The sequence below is a fragment of the Lynx canadensis genome, chromosome D4 (assembly GCF_007474595.2).
Source record: "Lynx canadensis isolate LIC74 chromosome D4, mLynCan4.pri.v2, whole genome shotgun sequence".
Taxonomy (NCBI): Eukaryota; Metazoa; Chordata; class Mammalia; order Carnivora; family Felidae; genus Lynx; species Lynx canadensis.
The window spans coordinates 34,013,223-34,032,633 of record NC_044315.2 but is presented as its reverse complement, the minus strand read 5'-3'; the positions used below and the strand labels follow the sequence as shown (position 1 = coordinate 34,032,633).

Genomic DNA, 19,411 nt, shown 5'->3' with positions numbered 1-19,411 from the left:
AAAGAAAATCACAGAGAAGTGCTGATTTTCAATGCCAGATATTGTGATTTTTGGTACTGTGCCTCGAAAGGAAACAGGGCCTGCTAGTCTTTTGCATGTTAGCATTGCTTATGTATGGATTTTTTTTGTACCAAGGTTGGGAACTACTTTCTGCGGATTACTACGTTTGACCTTGATGTTTGCAAAATTAAAGGAGCGTCCTCTACCTAAAGATTAGTTCCTCTTAAACAGAGGAATTGAGAAAAAGAAAGACACCTTTCTTCTTTATGTCAAAAAATGTGTTTTTATTTTACCCTTTTATATTTTTTCAACTAGCATCTGTTAAGGCAAAGTGAGTGGAAACAGTGTGTCCCCATATGTGTTTTCAGCTATGTGGCTTATGCAGTTTGACCAAAGTATGAAATGACTTCCCAAATTTCCAGTACTAAAAGTGTACCTACTTTCTAGACTTTCCTTAGAATGGCAGTACTAGAGAATAAAGGCTAGTGATTAATAATAGGCTGTTATATGTCTATAAGTCAATAATTTTGTGTAGAGATAAGAATATCATCTGAATTAGCTTACTGGTAGTTGACCTCTCCAAACTAATACTCCTGTGCCTTTATCTCTTTTTTTCTCATACACAATTTTATTTCTTTATTTATTTTGAACCTCACTTTGCTTAATTCCACTACTTATGAGAACAGACTTTCTTAAGATGAAGTTTATTTATTTTGAGAGGAGGAGTTGGAGGGGCAGGGAGAAGGAGAGACAGAATCCCAACCAGGCTCCACCTTGTCAGCACAGAGCCTGATGCGGGTCTTGAACTCACGAACCATGAGATCATGACCTAAGCTGAGATCAAGAGTCAGATGCTCAACTGACTGAGCCACCCAGGCTCCCCCAAAGATGTTTAAATAATGTAAATATGTTACTGAGTCTCAGGAGAAATACTGACCAACTTGATATAGATCTTTTAAATGAGCATAACAGAACGCTGCTTAAAAAAACTTAAGTCAGGGGCGCCTGGGTGGCGCAGTCGGTTAAGCGTCCGGCTTCAGCCAGGTCACGATCTCGCGGTCCGTGAGTTCGAGCCCCGCGTCGGGCTCTGGGCTGATGGCTCAGAGCCTGGAGCCTGTTTCCGATTCTGTGTCTCCCTCTCTCTCTGCCCCTCCCCCATTCATGCTCTGTCTCTCTCTGTCCCAAAAATAAATAAACGTTGGAAAAAAAAAAAAAAAAAAACTTAAGTCAGATTTGGGCTACATTTCTGTCCATTATGACAAGCTATGTTTACATACAGTGCTCTCATCCTCCTATAAATACATCTAGATGTTGGTAAAATATATCTGAAAATAAAATTAAATGCATGATTAGGCTTGCAAACAAGAAAGAAGTTTCCAGGTGCTATAGACAAAGAGAGAATCTCCAGAGAATAGACAATTTATAATCTCATAAGCCAAGATAATAACCAAAAGGACCATATGCTTTATGGCTGGTGTGTTAGCTCTGCAGCACACAGGCCTACGTAAAATAAAGTGAAAGTAAGAAGAGCTAGATCAGCTCTCTGCATAAAGGTGAGAATTCTAGCACTACTTCTATGGTGCCATCCTCAGAACTTAGAATCAAACATCAAAACTGGTCAGATACAGTGACTCTCACACAGTGTGAAACAGGCAGCCCTGTAGGTACTCACCCCACAGAGATGCTCCCACAACTCAGGATATACAACCCTAGACAAGGTCATTCATTCTCAGATGGGCTCATAACTACCAGTTCTAAAGCATGAAAGCCAGTTCTAATTCATGAAGGACAGTAAGCGCAATCAATGAGAGTAGAAATTATGATTTGATGAAGTGCAGATAATGAACCATATGAATGAGTTTGGAAAGAAATGCATTTTAAATATTTGAAAAGATAATGGAAAGACTAAAATCTCTCAGGCAAGAATAAGATCTAAGGGGGGAAAAAAGAACGCATGGGAGTTGGAAGTCAGATTTTAGAACTGGAACGAATCTTAGAAACTGTTTGTAACATTTACTACAAAATATATATACATATGTGAATATCCATATATGTGTTCATATAAACTTAGATAGTAGGTGTGAACATTGTAGAATAAGTTCTTCAGGTGTTCATATCTGAAGCAAACTCAGACTAATTTGTTGATTTTCTTTTTACATTTTAATCTTCATTTCTTCACCTAGTTTAGAACTAATGCTGTTATGCAGAAAGTGTATTACAAAGGTATGGTAAAGTAAAATTTATCACAAACACTTCCTATTTCCTTGAATTCACTTCTTAAAAGGAAGCAATGACAGTCATTTGGCTTGACTTAATCTTCATGCATGTGTTGAAGAGATTAACAAAACTTGGAGTAAAATACCACTGTACTTAGATTTTCACATGAATTTGTATTTTCCTGCCTCGCAGCTGATCTACTCATCTACTTTTATTCAACTAGCTCTCACATAAAACAAACACACTTGAACATTTTAATATGATCTTAACTTCTATGTGAATATCTGTCATATGTAAGTGCATTTGTCTGAAAATTTATGATTCTAGTAAAGATAGTTAAACCTTTTTTTTTTTTAAAGGCTATGTTTAGCAGTTTTGGAAATGTTTCATGAGAAAAACTCAAAGGTATTTTGGATAATGGAAAACTAGTCTAAACATAACTTAAAATAGAAAACTTTTCCTATATCCCTGTGGGATGAAATAAATGGGGTTGGGAATTATCTTTGTCTCCGAGGGCTACCTCTTTGTTTAAAATTTCCAAATAACTAATCATAATTCCATTAATTATAGTCTTGAAAAAATATTCCAGTAGCATAATCACATTCATAGAATATGGGTAAGGTGAACAGTTAGTTGAAATGAATGTGAAGAGTTTCCTACTACCACTGATGAGCTTTGTGCCCATTTTAAGTTCACTTGCTTTTGGAAATCACCTTGGTAGATACTCAAGTTCTCTGCTCTGCAGTTGGATCAGCCTGCTGTACACTTTCAATCAGTGGCCCTCATCAGACGCCCATTTCATCCATATGGGTCATTTACTGTTTCCCTACTTTGCTGACAATGCCAAAAATGTGCCAACTGTCATGATGGGTTTTGTCTAAGTGGACTGGATGGAGATCACTAATTTATTTCATACAGGCTACTAGAGAACCTAATTAATTGGAGATTTAAACATCTGAACTGTGTGGCTAATGCAGAAGACATTGAAACAATACTCTGACCACCCGTGTGCATTAACGGGAGTATTTCAGGGGAAAGTTTCCCTCTGTAGCTCTGTTCAAATTGCCCTAGCTCTGAAAAACTGTTTTCATAAGGAATGATAACTATAAGCTCAGGCTGAACATGCCCTGGAATGAGATATTTAGGCAATTACCATTTATACACTGTGCACTGTAGTTCATAGAAGAAGTTGTAGGAGAATATGGAGTTGGATGCAGTACTTATGGCCTCTAGGTCATATTTTAATTTTTGTTTTTTTTTTTTTTTTTTTTTTTTTGGCTGCCCTGCATGTGGAGACACAGGCAAATACCAATTCCCTCTTTCTGTAGTACTTTAGGACACTGAGCATATCTGTCATACATGCTTTCCCTCCTAAGCAGAACTTTAACTGAAGGCTTCAGATACCACTGAGGGGTTATTAAGGGCTGAGACTTACCTAATTATAGAATTTGAAGGACTTTAGATTACAAATTAGGCTTTCAAGGGCACGAGTAGGACCAGAGAGGGTATTTTAAGAAGAGGATCATTATCCAGATGGATTTAGTTCTTTCTGAATCTTTGGTTCACTGGTCGTAATTTCTTACTGGCCAAAGATTATTAGGGGGAAGTCTTGTAGTATAAATTCATATAATGATAAATGTAATTGAAAATGTTATCTCAGATACATGTTACCAGCACCAGGGCAGAGAAAATGAGATATTACCAATTTTGCATGTAACTAAGTGTCATGTTTCTAGAATTTAGATATTTTTTAAGCAGTAATCAGAAAATACACATATTATTGGCATCCAAAACAGCATGTAATACATTATTCTTTTAAGTTTAGTGGATTATTTTTGGAGACTTGTCCATTCCCAAATAGCACTGCCCCCCAAAATACCACTAGCACTACCACAACAAAACAGTGTCTAATATATAATACTGTTGCTCTTACCTACTTAAAGGAGACTATCTTTTTCATACAACACAAATAAAGTAAAATTGCTGTCTGAAAAAGTTAGTTAAGGGGCACCTGGGTGGCTCAGTAGGTTAAGTATCCGACTTCAGCTCAGGTCATGATTTCACAGTTCCTGAGTTTGGGCCCCGCATCAGGCTCTGTCCTGATAGCTCAGAACCTGGAGCCTGCTTCGGATTCTGTGTCTCCCACTTTCCCTGCCCCTCCCCTGCTTTCTCTCTCTCTCTCTCTCTCTCTCTCTCTCCCTCCCTCTCAAAAATAAACATTAATTTTTTATAAAGTTAGTTAAGCAAATATTACACAATCTAATTACCTAGTTTTGCAGATATATTTTATGAAGCAATACTTAATGTTTACTCCACGCAAATGCATCGTATTTTATGAATGGCCACCATCAAGACATGAGACAAAATACAAAGTTCTCACTTTGTAATCATAGGTAATTTGAGTTCCAACTATAGTTTTGTCCCAACATAGCTGTGGCATCTTGAACAAATGTGTTAACTTCCCTACTTTCCTGTTCATTTTATTCTCCTTCCTCCTCTTCTACCCCCTCTCCTCCTCCTCCTCCATCTTCATTTTTATTATTGTTATTATTATTTTTTTTATCTTCACATGCACAGAGAAGCCAAAGACATTGGACTAGGATCACTCAGATCTCTTTTCTTTAGCTTTCTAGATTCAGTGACATGCCTGTTTCATAATCCAGTTCTTGCAAGATGGAAAAAATATGCTTCCTGAAGGTGACTGTTACTGAGATAGTAAAACACACAGTGAGCAGTTGCATGAGACAGAGAAGGCATTTCATTGGGAAATGGAGAGAAATGTTTGCATAATATGTCGGTTTCAAAAAAATGTAAGCCGTTATGGCAGTTGTTAAAAAAACAACAACAACTTTTACAATCTTTCGGGGAGAAAGCAGTCGCCTCTCTCCACCATTGTGCAGTACCCTGTGATCAGAATTAGCATGTTCATTACAGTCTCATTTTATTAATGCCTCTTTTTGAAGATGAACACAGTTGTCCCCGCTGTGAAAATGGTACTTTGCTGTTTATGTTATAAAGTGGTCTCGGCTGGGGATCCAGGCTAGGAACATTAAAGAACAAAGCACAGCTGCTTGACTGTCACACAAAAGGATTTTTATGAAAGACAGAAACAAAAGGAAGGGTGGCCAACACAGAACAAACTTGCTGACAATTATGGTACTGAGTGAAGATTATTTGAAAAGGCTTATAAAATAGTTTCGTAGTTGGAATAAATTGATAACAACATGATAAAGCCTTCCTGTGTACTCTACTTCCTTGCGGAAAAGAGGAGGTGGTGGGCAAAGCCACGTACGTACACAGAAACTTCTGACTTTTGGACTTGTGGTCCTAAGAACTTATAAATAGCTGTTCTTTACGTGTTAGTGTTCACCAAGGCAGGAGCCCATGCCCACAGGTCCTTGGGACCGTTGTAAGGAGAGACATTAAAACAAATAATATTTGGGGCGCCTGGGTGGCTCAGTCGATTGGGCGTCCGACTTCAGCTCAGGTCACGATCTTGCGGTCCGTGAGTTCGAGCCCCGCGTCGGGCTCTGGGCTGATGGCTCAGAGCCTGGAGCCTGTTTCCGATTCTGTGTCTCCCTCTCTCTCTGCCCCTCCCCCGTTCATGCTCTGTCTCTCTCTGTCTCAAAAATAAACGTTAAAAAAATTTTTGTAAAAAAAAAAAAAAACAAATAGTATTTGGGAAAAAGTGCATTTGTGAGCTGAGACATTTTCCTGCTTCCTTGTGGTCAGTCTTTTAAGGATTATTGTGTTGGTGATGCATGATGCCACTTTCTTTGGATTGTTATCACTAGTTTTTCCACCCTGGGATTGTGTCTTAAAGGACTCAGAGAGAATGAGTGCACTTGTAAATCTCAAGTGAGATTTTAGTGTTTAAGTGAGAACAATTTTTTTTTCTTTTGCCTTCATATTATTTTTTAACTATTTTAAAATGAATATTAAGTCATGTGAGTACTTACTATTGATTGGCTGTTAATGGCACTATGGAAATGTCCAGCTGGAAGGGAATTTAGTGTTTACCTAGCCTTATCTCTTATTTTTGATGTAAGAAACCAAGGTCTAGAGAGTTTGGAATGATTTTTTTTTTTTTCTTTCTTGGTCATACAGCTAAGATTTTCTTTGGGTTTTACCCAGTCAAAACTAAGCCCTGCTCTATTATGATGTGACTATGTACTGTAGCCCTTGGGTTATTTACTTTTGATGTAGTTATAAAAGATATTTTCCTGGAAGAACAATGTTCTTTCAGCTGATCAGCCACAGACAAACATGACATAAATGACAACAGTACTAATGTGCCATGGTGTCAAAAGTGTGGAAAAGTCCTACATTGATGGTGCATCATGGGAGGGAAGAGACTTCTGAATTGAGGCTTAAAGAATATAAGATTTTATCAGGGAGAACTAGTGTGAGAAAGTATCAGGAATACAGAAAAGCTTCATGAACATAGTTGCATAGATAAGAAATTGTTAAATATTTGGACAGTGGATAGGAGTGGTATATTAGGGTTCTCCAGAGAAATGGAATATAAAGAGATTTATTATAAGAAGTTGGCTCATGTTTTTAAGAAGGCTTAAGACTCCCAAGATCTGCAGGGTGAGTCGGTAAGCTGAAGACCCAGGACAGCTGATGATAGTCTAAAGGTCAGCAGGCTTGGGACTCAGGAAAAGCCTAGGTTTCAGGATGAGTCTGAAGACAGGAATAAGCTAATGTCCCTTTTGGAAGGCAATTAAGCAGGAGGAATTCTCTTACTGGGAGGAGGGTCATCCTTTTTATTCTATTCAGACCTTCAACTGATTGCAGGATATCCACTCACAATAGGATAGGCAATCTGCTTAACTGGGACTATTGATTTAAATGTTAATCTCATCCAAACATATCCAGAATAAGCGTTGGCCAAATATCTGGGCATCTAATGGCCCATTCTAGTTGACATATGAAATCAACCATCACAGGTGGGTATAAACAATAGTAGGTGAGAGTAGAGTAGAAGTAAAAAAGAGTAATAGTAGAAGAAAATGAGCTTGGGACATACTTCATTGGCTAAAGAGAGCAAACTATACAAGTGAGAAATCATGTGACTAAATTAGCATAATCTGTCTCTATGAGTAGAAATTTGGAAAGAGGTTTGCTAAAATACTTAAAGTAATACAATTCATAGTCCTTTATACATAATTGATGTTTATACTTTAAAACTGGATATTTGGTTGTCTTTCACTGATATCATTTGAACAATTAAAAAATATCAGTTTCCTGGCTTTCAAATTAGTTTGATTTTAAGCTACTAAATAAGATGTAGTTTTAAAAGTTGTACATGCATAATTTATTGGGATTTAGGTCATACATATACCAACTGTTCCATCTCGGATTTAATTATCAAAATCCTAAATACATATCTCCTTAAAAAAGCATGTAACCTCTTTTATTAAAAAACAGTAACTTGTGAATTAATGCCACACAGGTATGGTGACATACATCCTAATATTCTTATTATGTTTTATCTTATTTTTTAAATTTTTTTAATGTTTAATTATCTTTGAGAGAGAGATAGAAAAAGAGCGCAAGTGGGGGAGGTGCAGAGAGAGAGGGAGACACAGAATTCGAAGCCAGCTCCAGGCTCTGAGCTGTCAGCACAGAGCCTGATGTGGGGCTCAAACTCACCAGCCATGAGATCATGACCTGAGCCGAAGCTGGATGCTTAACCAACTGAGCCACCCAGGCGCCCCCTTAATGTGTTTTATTAAATAACAGGACAACTTAAAAACTACCTTATCTGTGATCTTTCTAAATGAAACTGTGTTTTAACTTACATATCAAAACTTTCCATGCCTTATTTTTTTGTATCTTTAAGGTTTATCTTTGATTGTTAAACTTCACCCTTGATTTACTTATTTTCACACAATGAAAAAAAAAATGTTTTTTTCTAATAGATATAGATCATAAATGTGCCCCATTAAATTTTTTCTCATGCTTGATGATATGTATGTTCAGATTATAAATTTGTTATCAGTGAGGGTTTTCTCAGAAGAGATCCTACATATTTTTAAAGTATAACACCAAAAGAACTGTTTAAAAAATGAAGCTGTTTATCATGCGTGAGACTAGAAAATCAATATGAACAGTTTTCGGTGGCACGCACACTTTGTGTGTGTGTGTTCATTTAATTCCATGGGTATCCACAGATCTGTCATTTATCAGCAACCAGAAAAATCAAATATGATAGAAAAATATTGTGTCATAAAAATTTATGGATTTTAATAAAATTAGTTATTAATTATAAGTAGTTAGACATTGTATAGTTTAACCAGAAATTCTGTTGGGGAGGTATATTTGTGCACATATATACATGTGTGTGTGTTGTACAGTCAGTGTTTATATATAGTGTATGCATGACCTGTTTAATTTGCTTCATAGCACTTTCTACCATGTGAAATTATACTCAATTTCTTGAAACTTATTTTATGTACCTCCCCCTTTTGTGTATAAGCTCCATTACATTTTTCTCTGGCCTAGAAATATTCCTAGCATTTACTGGGCCCCCAACAAATATTTGTGGCATGAATGTATACATATAAAGAAGGATGACTAGATATGGTTAGGTAAACACATATGATGCACCATTTGGACAGGAATTAATCTCACTTTACACATAAAGGAAGAAAGTGATCATTACTCCAATGGCCATTATAAGATAGAGGGTGAATTTGAGAACCAGAAAATCAGTGCAGACAGAAGGGTAATTTCAAAAAGAGATTGTTGAAACCGAGGGAACCCTCTGCTATGGAATGGGAATGTTCTTTGTAGCCAGACAGACATGGGTTTATGTTGAGTCTGTTTCTGATTCTAAGATGTTAGATACATTACCAAGTCTAAACTTGAATCTCCTCATATTTTATTTTATTTTATTTTATTTTATTTTATTTTATTTTAATATGAAATTTATTGTCAAATTGGTTTCCATACAACCCCCAGTGCTCATCCCAACAGGTGCCCTCCTCAAAACCCATCGCCCATCCTCCTCTCCCTCCCACCCCCATCAACCCTCAGTTTGTTCTCAGTTTTTAAGAGTCTCTTATGTTTTGGCCCCCTCCCTCTCTCACCTTTTTTTCCCTTCTCCTCCCCCATGGTCTTCTGCTAAGTTTCTCAGGATCCACATAAGAGTGAAACCATATGGTATCTGTCTTTCTCTGTGTGACTTATTTCACTTAGCATAACACTTTCCAGTTCCATCCACATTGTTACAAAAGGCCATATTTCATTCTTTCTCATTGCCACATAGTATTCCATTGGGTATATAAACCAGAACTTCTTTATCCATTCATCAGTTGATGGACATTTAGGCTCTTTCCATAATTTGGCTATTGTTGACAGTGCTGCTATAAACATTGGGGTACAAGTGCCCCTATGCATCAGTACTCCTGTATCCCTTGGGTAAATTCCTAGCAGTGCTATTGCTGGGTCATAGGGTACATCTATTTTTAATTTTTTGAGGAACCTCCACACTGTTTTCCAGAGTGGCTGCACCAGTTTGCATTCCCACCAACAGTGCAAGATGGTTCCCGTTTCTCCACCTACTCACCAGCATCTATAGTCTCCTGATTTGTTCATTTTAGCCACTCTGACTGGCGTGAGGTGGTATCTGAGTGTGGTTTTGATTTATATTTCCCTGATGAGGAGCAACGTTGAACATCTTTTCATGTGCCTGTTGGCCATCTGGATGTCTTCTTTAGAGAAGTGTCTATTCATGTTTTCTGCCCATTTCTTCACTGGATTTTTTTTTCAGGTGTGGAGTTTGGTGAGTTCTAGTATCCAAAATCTATAAAGAAATCTCCTCATCTTTAGCGTGGAGAATAATCCTATGTTTTTAGCATTGTTTTTAGAAATTAGTGGCATACATGTGTAAAGCATGTGGCACAGTGATTCAAATATAAAAGTTGCCGAAGAATGGTCATTTCCTTTCTTCTCCCTTAATTATCTCTTTGAAGTTGAACTGTTTGGTTCAGACCTCTTGTCCACTGCTGAATCCTCAGCATCTAGGGCAGTGCCTGGCACATAGTAATTCAGTAAATGTTCATTAAATTAATGCATGGCTACTGTGATGGAAAGGGAAGATCAACAATCCTGGCAAAGAAGTTTACTCTGGCTTATAAAACATTGCATTGTGCAAATGACTAAAAATCAACTTTGTACATGAAAATAAGATGATAGGAAAGCCTGAAACTATGTATTGTGTTACCAAGTTATTTGGAATGACTGAAGATTATGTACTGGTGCAGTGCCCTTTAATATGAAATACCAAGAATTTTTAGCTTCTTTTTTCCCCCCTCTTACATTTGTGCCTAATATTGTATTAACACATATTCCCATGGTGTTTGGAATGCTTGTACGCTGGTAACTAATAGTCAATTTTTGGATTGCCTATGTCCGAGTAGGGTCATACTTAAAATATGACCTTGGTTCTGTGACATCTGGACTGCCATAGGTCACAGAACAGATGAAAACCTATAATTGTTTTTTGTCTTTAATGTCTGTGAAAATGCAGCATCATTAGTTATATATTTTAGAAGAAACAAGAATATTTCATACATCATGTCAATATTTAAAGAGGTAGTGAAAAAGGTTTTGTTTGGTTGGTTTTTGTTTTTGTACTCTACATGATCTGTGCTACCACCTTTGGTGTAGCAGGTGATGGCAGGTGTGGTTATGAGTTCAGGTTCTTCCAGCAGACAGATCTGCATTCAAATTCTGACTCCACAATTTGCTCTGTGGCTATGTGCAGATTTCTCAACTTCTCTGAGCTTCAGCTTCTTTATCTGTCAAGTGGAGATAGTAAGAAAATCTAGTACCTAAACTAGAAAGAGGGAATACAGGAGATGATCCACATAAAGCTTTCTGGCAAAGTGCCAGGCACTCAGTAAATGTGAATATCATTATCCTCACCAATATTATTACTACCAGTACTATTATTATAATTACCAATAGTTAATTTTAAATTATTTTGATTAAAAATCATTGCCATACATGTGAAGTAGAATTTTCTGATGCCGGCAGAACTATCTTTCTAAGCCTATAAAAATGAATAATTTTATAGTTGTTAAGTCAGGCTGCCTTGTCCATTAAATAATAATCCTGTTGTTCAGATGTATGAGCCACCATTTGACCTCTTTGGCTCCACAGAGTAGTTGAAATTTGAGTGTCATCCTGTTGTAAGTGATTGGGGAGTGTATTTAAGAGAAAAAGAGATGAAGCTTTTCTTTTATCCTTAGAACAGTTATCTCCATGCTTAGACTGGAGGTTTCAAGAGGTCAGGGCTTTGTCTGGTTTAAGATTGAGCACGCAGCACCATGCTTGACATGTTGCAAGTTTTCAATAAATATTTGTTGACTGAGTGAACAAATGACAAGTTTAACAAAGAAGTTTCTAATTTTTTTTATTTCAGAACTACTTCATTTAAGGTGTTTTATTAAAAAAACACCTCAAAAATTACTGATAACTGAATATGCTGTTTCGACATTTAGTATAAGCACACAGTGCACAAGATGCAATTTATATTATTTCATGAACGTATTCATTTGATAATATGGTTCTCCCTTATTCCATAAGGATTGTGTTAAGGGTTGGGAATAAAAAGATGGAACAAACTTTACCACCACCTGCCTTCAAGGAAGCTACAATCTCTGACAAGAAACCATAATTTTGGTTAAAAATGAAAGGCAATTATACATATAATACTGTGGTTGAGGATAATGAAGTATATTTTTAGAAGTGTGTTCATTAGAATTCCGCTTACACCTTTCTAAGCTAGTACTTGTGTAAGAACTAATGTCTCCTTGAGTATTCCATCAATATGACAGTAAGGTTTGTTGAAATATAAGATGTGTTTGACACATGAAGCTTCAGCTGACAGAAAAATTAAACTCATCTTTTTTTTCTGAAGAGGAAAAGTGTTCTGAGAGAAAATTATATTTTATTCGTAGTATGATTTGGGATATACTTTGCTTGGGTTTTGAGAAAATATGATGCAGTAAAAAAACGTAAGTCATTACCTTCAAAGTAATATTCCCATTTGTTTCTTTCCCAACTAATAGTGAAAGAAATTTTTATGGCTACACTTACCATTTTTTATGACTCCTTTTTGCTCTAGGTGGAGATGACAAGGCAGACCTAAATATGAAATGATTTTAATAAAATATCTTAAAACATCTTCTCCCTCAGAAGACTTCATTAAACAAAATTGATTTTCATAATAAAATATTTATTTATTAACAAAAACGGGAGGTTAGATGTTTTTACCTTAGAGGAAAAGCCATTAGCATATACTCAAAAACAGGAACATTCTTACATTCATAGGTATTTTGCCTCGTAAGGCCTAAGTTGAGTCAGAGCCCCGTACCCTAAAGGATCTTCCGTTTACATTCTGGTTTTATGCATGTCATTATATCTTATGATGACAGCTCTGAATTTCCAGGTATTGCCCAGCCTGTTGTAAACTGACAAGGAGTGCTACAGCTGACTTACTGGGCAAGGAGGGGAGGGGGGCCCCATGAATCTTTGCAGCAAGGATGCATTAATAAAGTTAGCCTCACTGGCTCAACAGCAAATGGAATTCCCTCATCTCAGCTTACAAACAGATAAATCATCCCCTAGGAGAAAGAGTCCACTTTGAGTTAAATTATTTTTCACAATAATTTACCACAAACCCGCTATAAAGAGCCAAGGAGGATGCTTAATGCTAGCCAGAAGGACTGGGGTTTGGGCTAGTCTTATCTTAATTTCCTATCAACATGTTTAAAATATGGCTCTGATAATTTAAAAAGAAACAAAAAATGTCGATGTGGTATGTTTTAAGCAAGCCTTGCTAACTACATGTAAACAGCATTGATCAAGCTCAGGGACCATTCTTCTTGTCTCCTTCAGTGATAAATCCTTAGTCAGAGAACCCCACCAAACCATTGCTGTTTTCGGGTGCCAGAAAATCTATTGAGAGTGGTGGAGGGGAAGTGATCTGGCGTGGAGTTGAGGTAGAGACAGATTTACTCTGGAGCTAAGGAAGCTTCAGTGTCAAGGCCCTTGCTTGCTTGGGAGGGCCCAGTAGTATATTCAGTTGATTGTGTGTTTTTTTTTTTTTCTAAAATTTGTGAAAGTAATATCTTTGCTTTCATTTTTATAAAGTAGGCCTGGTATCTAATATTTTATAAACTTCAGATTTTACAAAATCTGGCTCTGCCACTGAGATAAAACTAAGGGAAAATTGTTGTCCACATCAATGGGTGGATGTGAATCTAATGTAGAAGAGCTAATGTCTTTCCTGACTCTCCCTCCATTGATTGGCACAGAATTAAAAGGATTTGCCTAGTGTTTATAATCCTGAATTTTTAAGTTTATGAAGAATATCTTAGCTTTTTTTCTTTCCTCTTCTTTTTAACATACAATAGTACTCATGCAGTGAATGCAGACTGCTCTCTCTGGTAACAGGTACACTCTACACTTTACACAGGGATTAACTGAACTTAACCTGGTAATGCTTTTATTCCTTCATTCTAAAAAGCTGGTTTTTCTATTGCATCTTCCATCTGAATATCACCACCATGACCATCACTGAGGCAAAATAGTCTTTTCTGCAAGACACTGCATATTCATAATTTGAATATAATCTAGTTCTAATGTTTGGTGTCATTAATTACTAATATTTAGCAACTGAATTTCTAAGCTTATTCTCTGTGAGAATACATATTTTTTCTCTGTAAAAGAAGAGATAATGAGAAGGGCAGGAGTGGTTGGGGCTGTTTCCTTAAAGTGTTCTTCTATGAAATGAATATTTAAAAGATATTCAGGGGTTAAAAAGGTCCTTTTTTATTATTGGATAAATAAATAGATAAATAAGAAAAAAGAAGGAAAAAAAAAGAGAAGATTCCTGCAGAATTAATAATCACCAAGCATGGAGGTCAGCTTGGGGATGTATGAATTTTAGTATGTAAGCATTCCCTCTGTTAGATCCAGAAAGATCCTTAACCCTGAAAGACAAGGCTGCTAAATACTTGACTGGCTAGTAAGGAAAGGTCCAAGTTCACAGGGACCAAAGTTCAGAAGTTGCCTGACTAAAATATCATAGATACTAAATGGAGTCTATTTAGGTGTTCTGACTCCAAATCCTTTTCTCTATTGACTACTTCATGTTCTTCTGTGATGCTATATTACAAAGAGTACAGTTGAGTGTAAGTATCATGGGTGAGTATTAAGGATTGATTTTTTGGGTCTCTATTACAGGAATCAGAACGTGTGAAAAATATCTTAATGGTAGGAAGAGTGGCCACTGGGTTGGTTGTTTAGGGACATTTAGTCATCATCCTTGAGTTTCTCCTTAACAAGTGTAGAAAGAGAGTGGTGACAACATGAAAGGGTGGGATGGTGTGGAATGTAAGAGACAGATGTAAGAATGTAAGAGATGAAAAAAAAAAAGAATGTAAGAGATGGATGCAATGAAAATGCATTAACAATGCATTAAAAAGTGTTCACTTTAAGGAAGACTTAGGGATCCCAAAGGCTGATTACAAAGGTGCTTCCTAAATCTGGGTCTGAGGCGACCATAGGAAGTTAGAAGGTCAGTGTTAGTCATGTGAATTGTGGGAACTGAGTTGATGTTCTCTTTAAAACCTCTGGTTGATGGAACTTACCAAGATCCCTTACTATCAATCTGATAAGCTAACAAGAAAATAGTTCTCCTTCACTAAGAAAATTGTTCAAAGAATCATGACTTTGTAAACAATGTTTTCATGAAAATGAATAGCCCAGATTCAGTTTGTTTATTCTTTTCGAATATTATCAGTTACTAGAATTGCTGAGGTAATTGGAAAACACCAAGCCCTTTGTACTTAGTCTTTATTCAATCTTTATTTGAGAATAGGGGGCATGGTAATCTCTTTTTCAGAGCGCAAATATCTTACTAGTATAGGAAAATATTCTCTTTGCTGTACCCCACTGAGGGCCATTTTGTGAAGTAAGCGTTCTTTCATTGTCTGTCTTGAACAGCAGTTGGTAGAAGCTTTATGTGTCTTATTGTTGAGGAGGTGACTTTAAATTCTTATTTTAGGCCAAAGCATCTGCAAATTAAGACTACAGAAAGCAGCAGTGAGAAGATCCTCACAGTTCAACTCAGTTGGACAATTCTTCATTACACTGACAATTTAATTGGGTGTAAAAAGAAATGGCAATTTAAAATCAAGGTCTTTAAGTGGGACAACCTACCAGTTTCAAAGTTAGTATTTAAAAAAAAAATCAGCAAGACTCAAAGAAGGTACATCCTTAGTTCTCTAGTTACTTCCTATTGTGTATGTTCTGTGCTGAAATTACCCAATCAGATGTTCCTTTTAATGGCAAATTTGCAAAAGAGTTTGAAGTTGAAGAGCAGAAACTGAATTCAACTTTTTGTGCCGGCACATAGACACATATAGAAATGTTTATTTTTATGGAAGTTTATTCACTCAGAGTTTATTGTTATTTTGGTGCTTCAATGACTATCAGTGGTTCTAATTCAAGCAACGTGGTTGTTTTTAGTCCTTTATTTTTAAATAGGAATGAAATCGGTATTGCTTATCTCATGAGGGAGAGGTTGTGTTTGACTTATCCATGCTTGTATCCCCAGCACCATACAGTGGGTGCCACAGAGTGTGCACTCAAATATTTGTTGAGACAACATGTTGAGTAAACTTTACAAATTGCTTAAGTGACATATTTGATTTTGGCTGTAGCCTATTTATTTCTAATAATAACTTCCATCTATCAGGTTTTCTGCACATCCATTTCTCCAAAATGATACTGTAGTTGGTTCTCCTGAGAACTATAAAACTTTCAACTGCTCTCAGATTATAATAGGGTACTCTGTAGTTGAACCCTTATCAGAGGCACATGGCAGACAATTCCCTTCTCTACTTCCTTTTCCCTTCTTTCTTCTCTCTCTTCCTTCTTTCCACAAATATTTTAGATAATTGTAATTACTTGCCATCCATTTACTTTACATTCCAAGAGTCACCTAAATGTCATGAATTCTCATATGGAAATATATCTATTTCCTTTATGAAGAGGGACCAGGTTGAAAAAAAAAGTATTTTTAAAAATGAATATTTTGGACAAAAGCTACAGAGAGTAGAGGATGGTTGTGCTTCTGAGCTTGTTTGAATAAATGTCATTTTATACACTGATAGTCCCCAATTAAACCATTGCCAACTAGATTATTTCTAAATAAGAAAATGGCTGTGTATGTGCCAGCTGAAGCTCAGGGTCAGTTTCAGATTAGCTGGCGAAGGTAGTCTCAACAACGCAGAGGACATAATCACTCCAGGAAGACTAATAATGCACCTAAATTGTTAGCATGTTTAATCAGTAATTCAGAGGAAACAAACCAAACAAACAAATAACAACAACAACAAAACAACAAAGAAGGAACTTGCCTACACCCTCTGTAATAACAGTCTTATCTCTGTTAACTCTAACAGTCTTACCTCTCCCTTGAAAGATAGTTCTGTGTTTGCAATAAACTGAAAATAGGGTATCTCCATTTGAGTCAGGTTAGATCTGATAGGAACAATCCACAACCCTTTTTGATGAGAAATGGTGAATTCCTTTTCACATCTGCCATCATCAATATTTCTGTTAAACATAGATTGTGGTTGAGTGTCACTTCTATGTTTATGACTCTTTATTCAGTTGTCCATAGGATCTGAACAAAGGCATTGATGTGTTCAATTCTGAGATGCTCTGTTCTTTAACACATTGCCTTTAAAATTCCATGAAAAGATGATTGCTATCAAACTTATAAAGCGAAGTGTTGATTTTAAATACAAAATACTGTTATGAAGGCCACCTATTTGATGAAATTTTAAAAGTGGGATTTTTGCCTAACTCATCTGCCAGTAAATATGAAAAGTTCCCTAACATTTCAGCAGTCTTGTAAGCTTAGTGGGGACACTTGTTTTTTTGACAATTCATTGGCCCATGGAAATTTGTTTGATTTGTAATTATGGTCCAGTACCTAAAATAACTTTAATTTCTCAAATAATTAGAAAGTCTGAATATGACATTTCATGATAATAGTATATGTCAATACTAGATTAGAAATTCACTTTTATACCTTTGATGTTGCTTAACTCTCCTTTATAAAATATTAAGATTCTTATTTATAACCCTCTTTATAAATTTTGGGGGAAAGTGTGTGAACAGCAGAAAATGAATGATTCAAATGGTACTAAATCAGTCAAAATTATTTTCTCCATGGAGGTATGATCAAGACTATGGATGCAGCACAGATTAACTAAAATATATTGATGTTTTATTGAACCTATAATTTGCATTGATTCCATGTTGAAAATTTTGAGCCATTCTCTTTGGAATGAGGTAAAGGAATGAAAATCTTCATTTTCCTGTAAGAACACATTTATTATTTGAGGCAAGCATTTTCCTAATTGATTTTGTTTTAAATGCCAAATTAGTGTTTTCCTAACTTTGAGTTATAATAAAGCTGTTAAACAGAAGACCCAAAAAGGCACTGAATATATGTAGATACCATGCTGGATTTTGTGTGTAGGAAATTCACTTAAAACCACCTTGGTCTTGGGGTGCCCAGGTGGCTCAGTTGGTTAAGCATCTGACTCTTGATTTTGGCTCAGGTCATGATCTCAGGGTTCATGAGTTCAAACCCCACATCTGGCTCCGTCCTAACAGTGCAGACTCTACTTGGGATTCTCTCTCTCCCTCCCTGTCTGCCCTTCCCCACTCTGTCTCTTGAAATAAATAAATAAACTTAAAACAATTTATAAAGTCATCCCGGTCTTATTATCTCTGAGGCCAGTTTGTTAAGTGATACTTACGAAAACAAAAAAGTAAACTTTTTAAAAAAATTTTTTTAATGTTTATTTATTTTTGACAGAGAGAGAATACAGAGCATGAGTGGGGGAAGGGGCAGAGAGAGAGAGGGAGACACAGAATCCAAAGCAGGCTCCAGGCTCTGAGCTGTCAGCACAGAGCCTGATGTGAGCCTCGAACTCACAGACTGTGAGATCATGACCTGAGCTGAAGTCAGACACTCAACCGACTGAGCCACCCAGGCACCCCACAAATAAGTAAACTTTTATATAATAGAGGGGTGACTGTTTTCCTAAAGCACAATGAAAGGCCATTGTCTACATCTAAGAGGATAAATGAAATGACAGTAGGCCTAATTTGGACAGCTCTTTCTTCATGTTTAAATAGAAATGATAGCTTACTTTCCCAAAGTGAGCACACTTGATTTTGCATGAATACTTGGTGTACTTAATATGCCCTCTTTGAAAAATTTGGGCCATAAGGTTTAATTGCATGCTCATCAAGCAAACAGACTTGGAGGTGTATTCTCTGAGCAGTGGGCTCCCACAGCTCCCATTAATGCTAATGGGAGTTACACATGTGTATTGAGGAGAGAATAATATAGCCTTTGAAGCTGGAGTTGCTAATTGAGTACTTTCTTCAGCTGTGCTCAGCTTCAGTGACTAAGCTGAGTCACAATGGTCTACAGTGTCTGGGGTGTCAGTCTCTGTAAAGCCCCCAGAGCATTATCAGTGGATAGTGGCAGTAAAAGAAGCAGCTTAAAAAAAAAAAAAAAAAGTCTTTCTCTTCCCTGAAATGAAGAAAGAATTTGCAGGCTAAACAAAAGAAGGAGCAAAGAAGTCTCAAGAATGGACACTCCTTTCCTCTAAAGTGGCTTGAGCTAGCTTAGTTCAGAAAGTGGGAAAGTCTGAGGCCCTTGGGGGGAGCTGCCTGCCCCATGTGGACTCTTTGTGAAGCCTGAGGACTACTCAGAGCTGAATGATGTGCAGCTCTATCTTGCACTTTGGCCAACAAGAAGAAGAGGAGGTACTTGTCCTTGAAGGCAATTCAGTCATATAGTGCCATCCTCGATGTCCATGGTCCCAGGTTTCCCCTATTCCCCCTCTTTTCCCTGCACAAATACCTTCCATCAGTAGTCTTTGCAAGGATATGAGAACATTGTACACTAGCCCCCCTGTGTCTACAGGGGATATTGGGATATGTTCCAAGACCCCGGTGGATGCCTAAAACCGCAGATCACACTGAACCCTACTTATGCTATGTTTTTCTTTTCTTGTATCCACATACTTACAATAAAGTGCAATTTATTAATTAAGCACCATAGGAAGTTAACAGTAAT

The 19,411-nt window shown here is 36.7% G+C and overlaps 1 protein-coding gene across 37 annotated transcripts in view; it reads left to right on the top strand.

Moving 5' to 3' along the window:
• Positions 1 to 19,411, top strand: part of PTPRD (protein tyrosine phosphatase receptor type D) — a 528,787-nt gene that overhangs the window by 211,380 nt on the left and 297,996 nt on the right. The window lies entirely within an intron of this gene.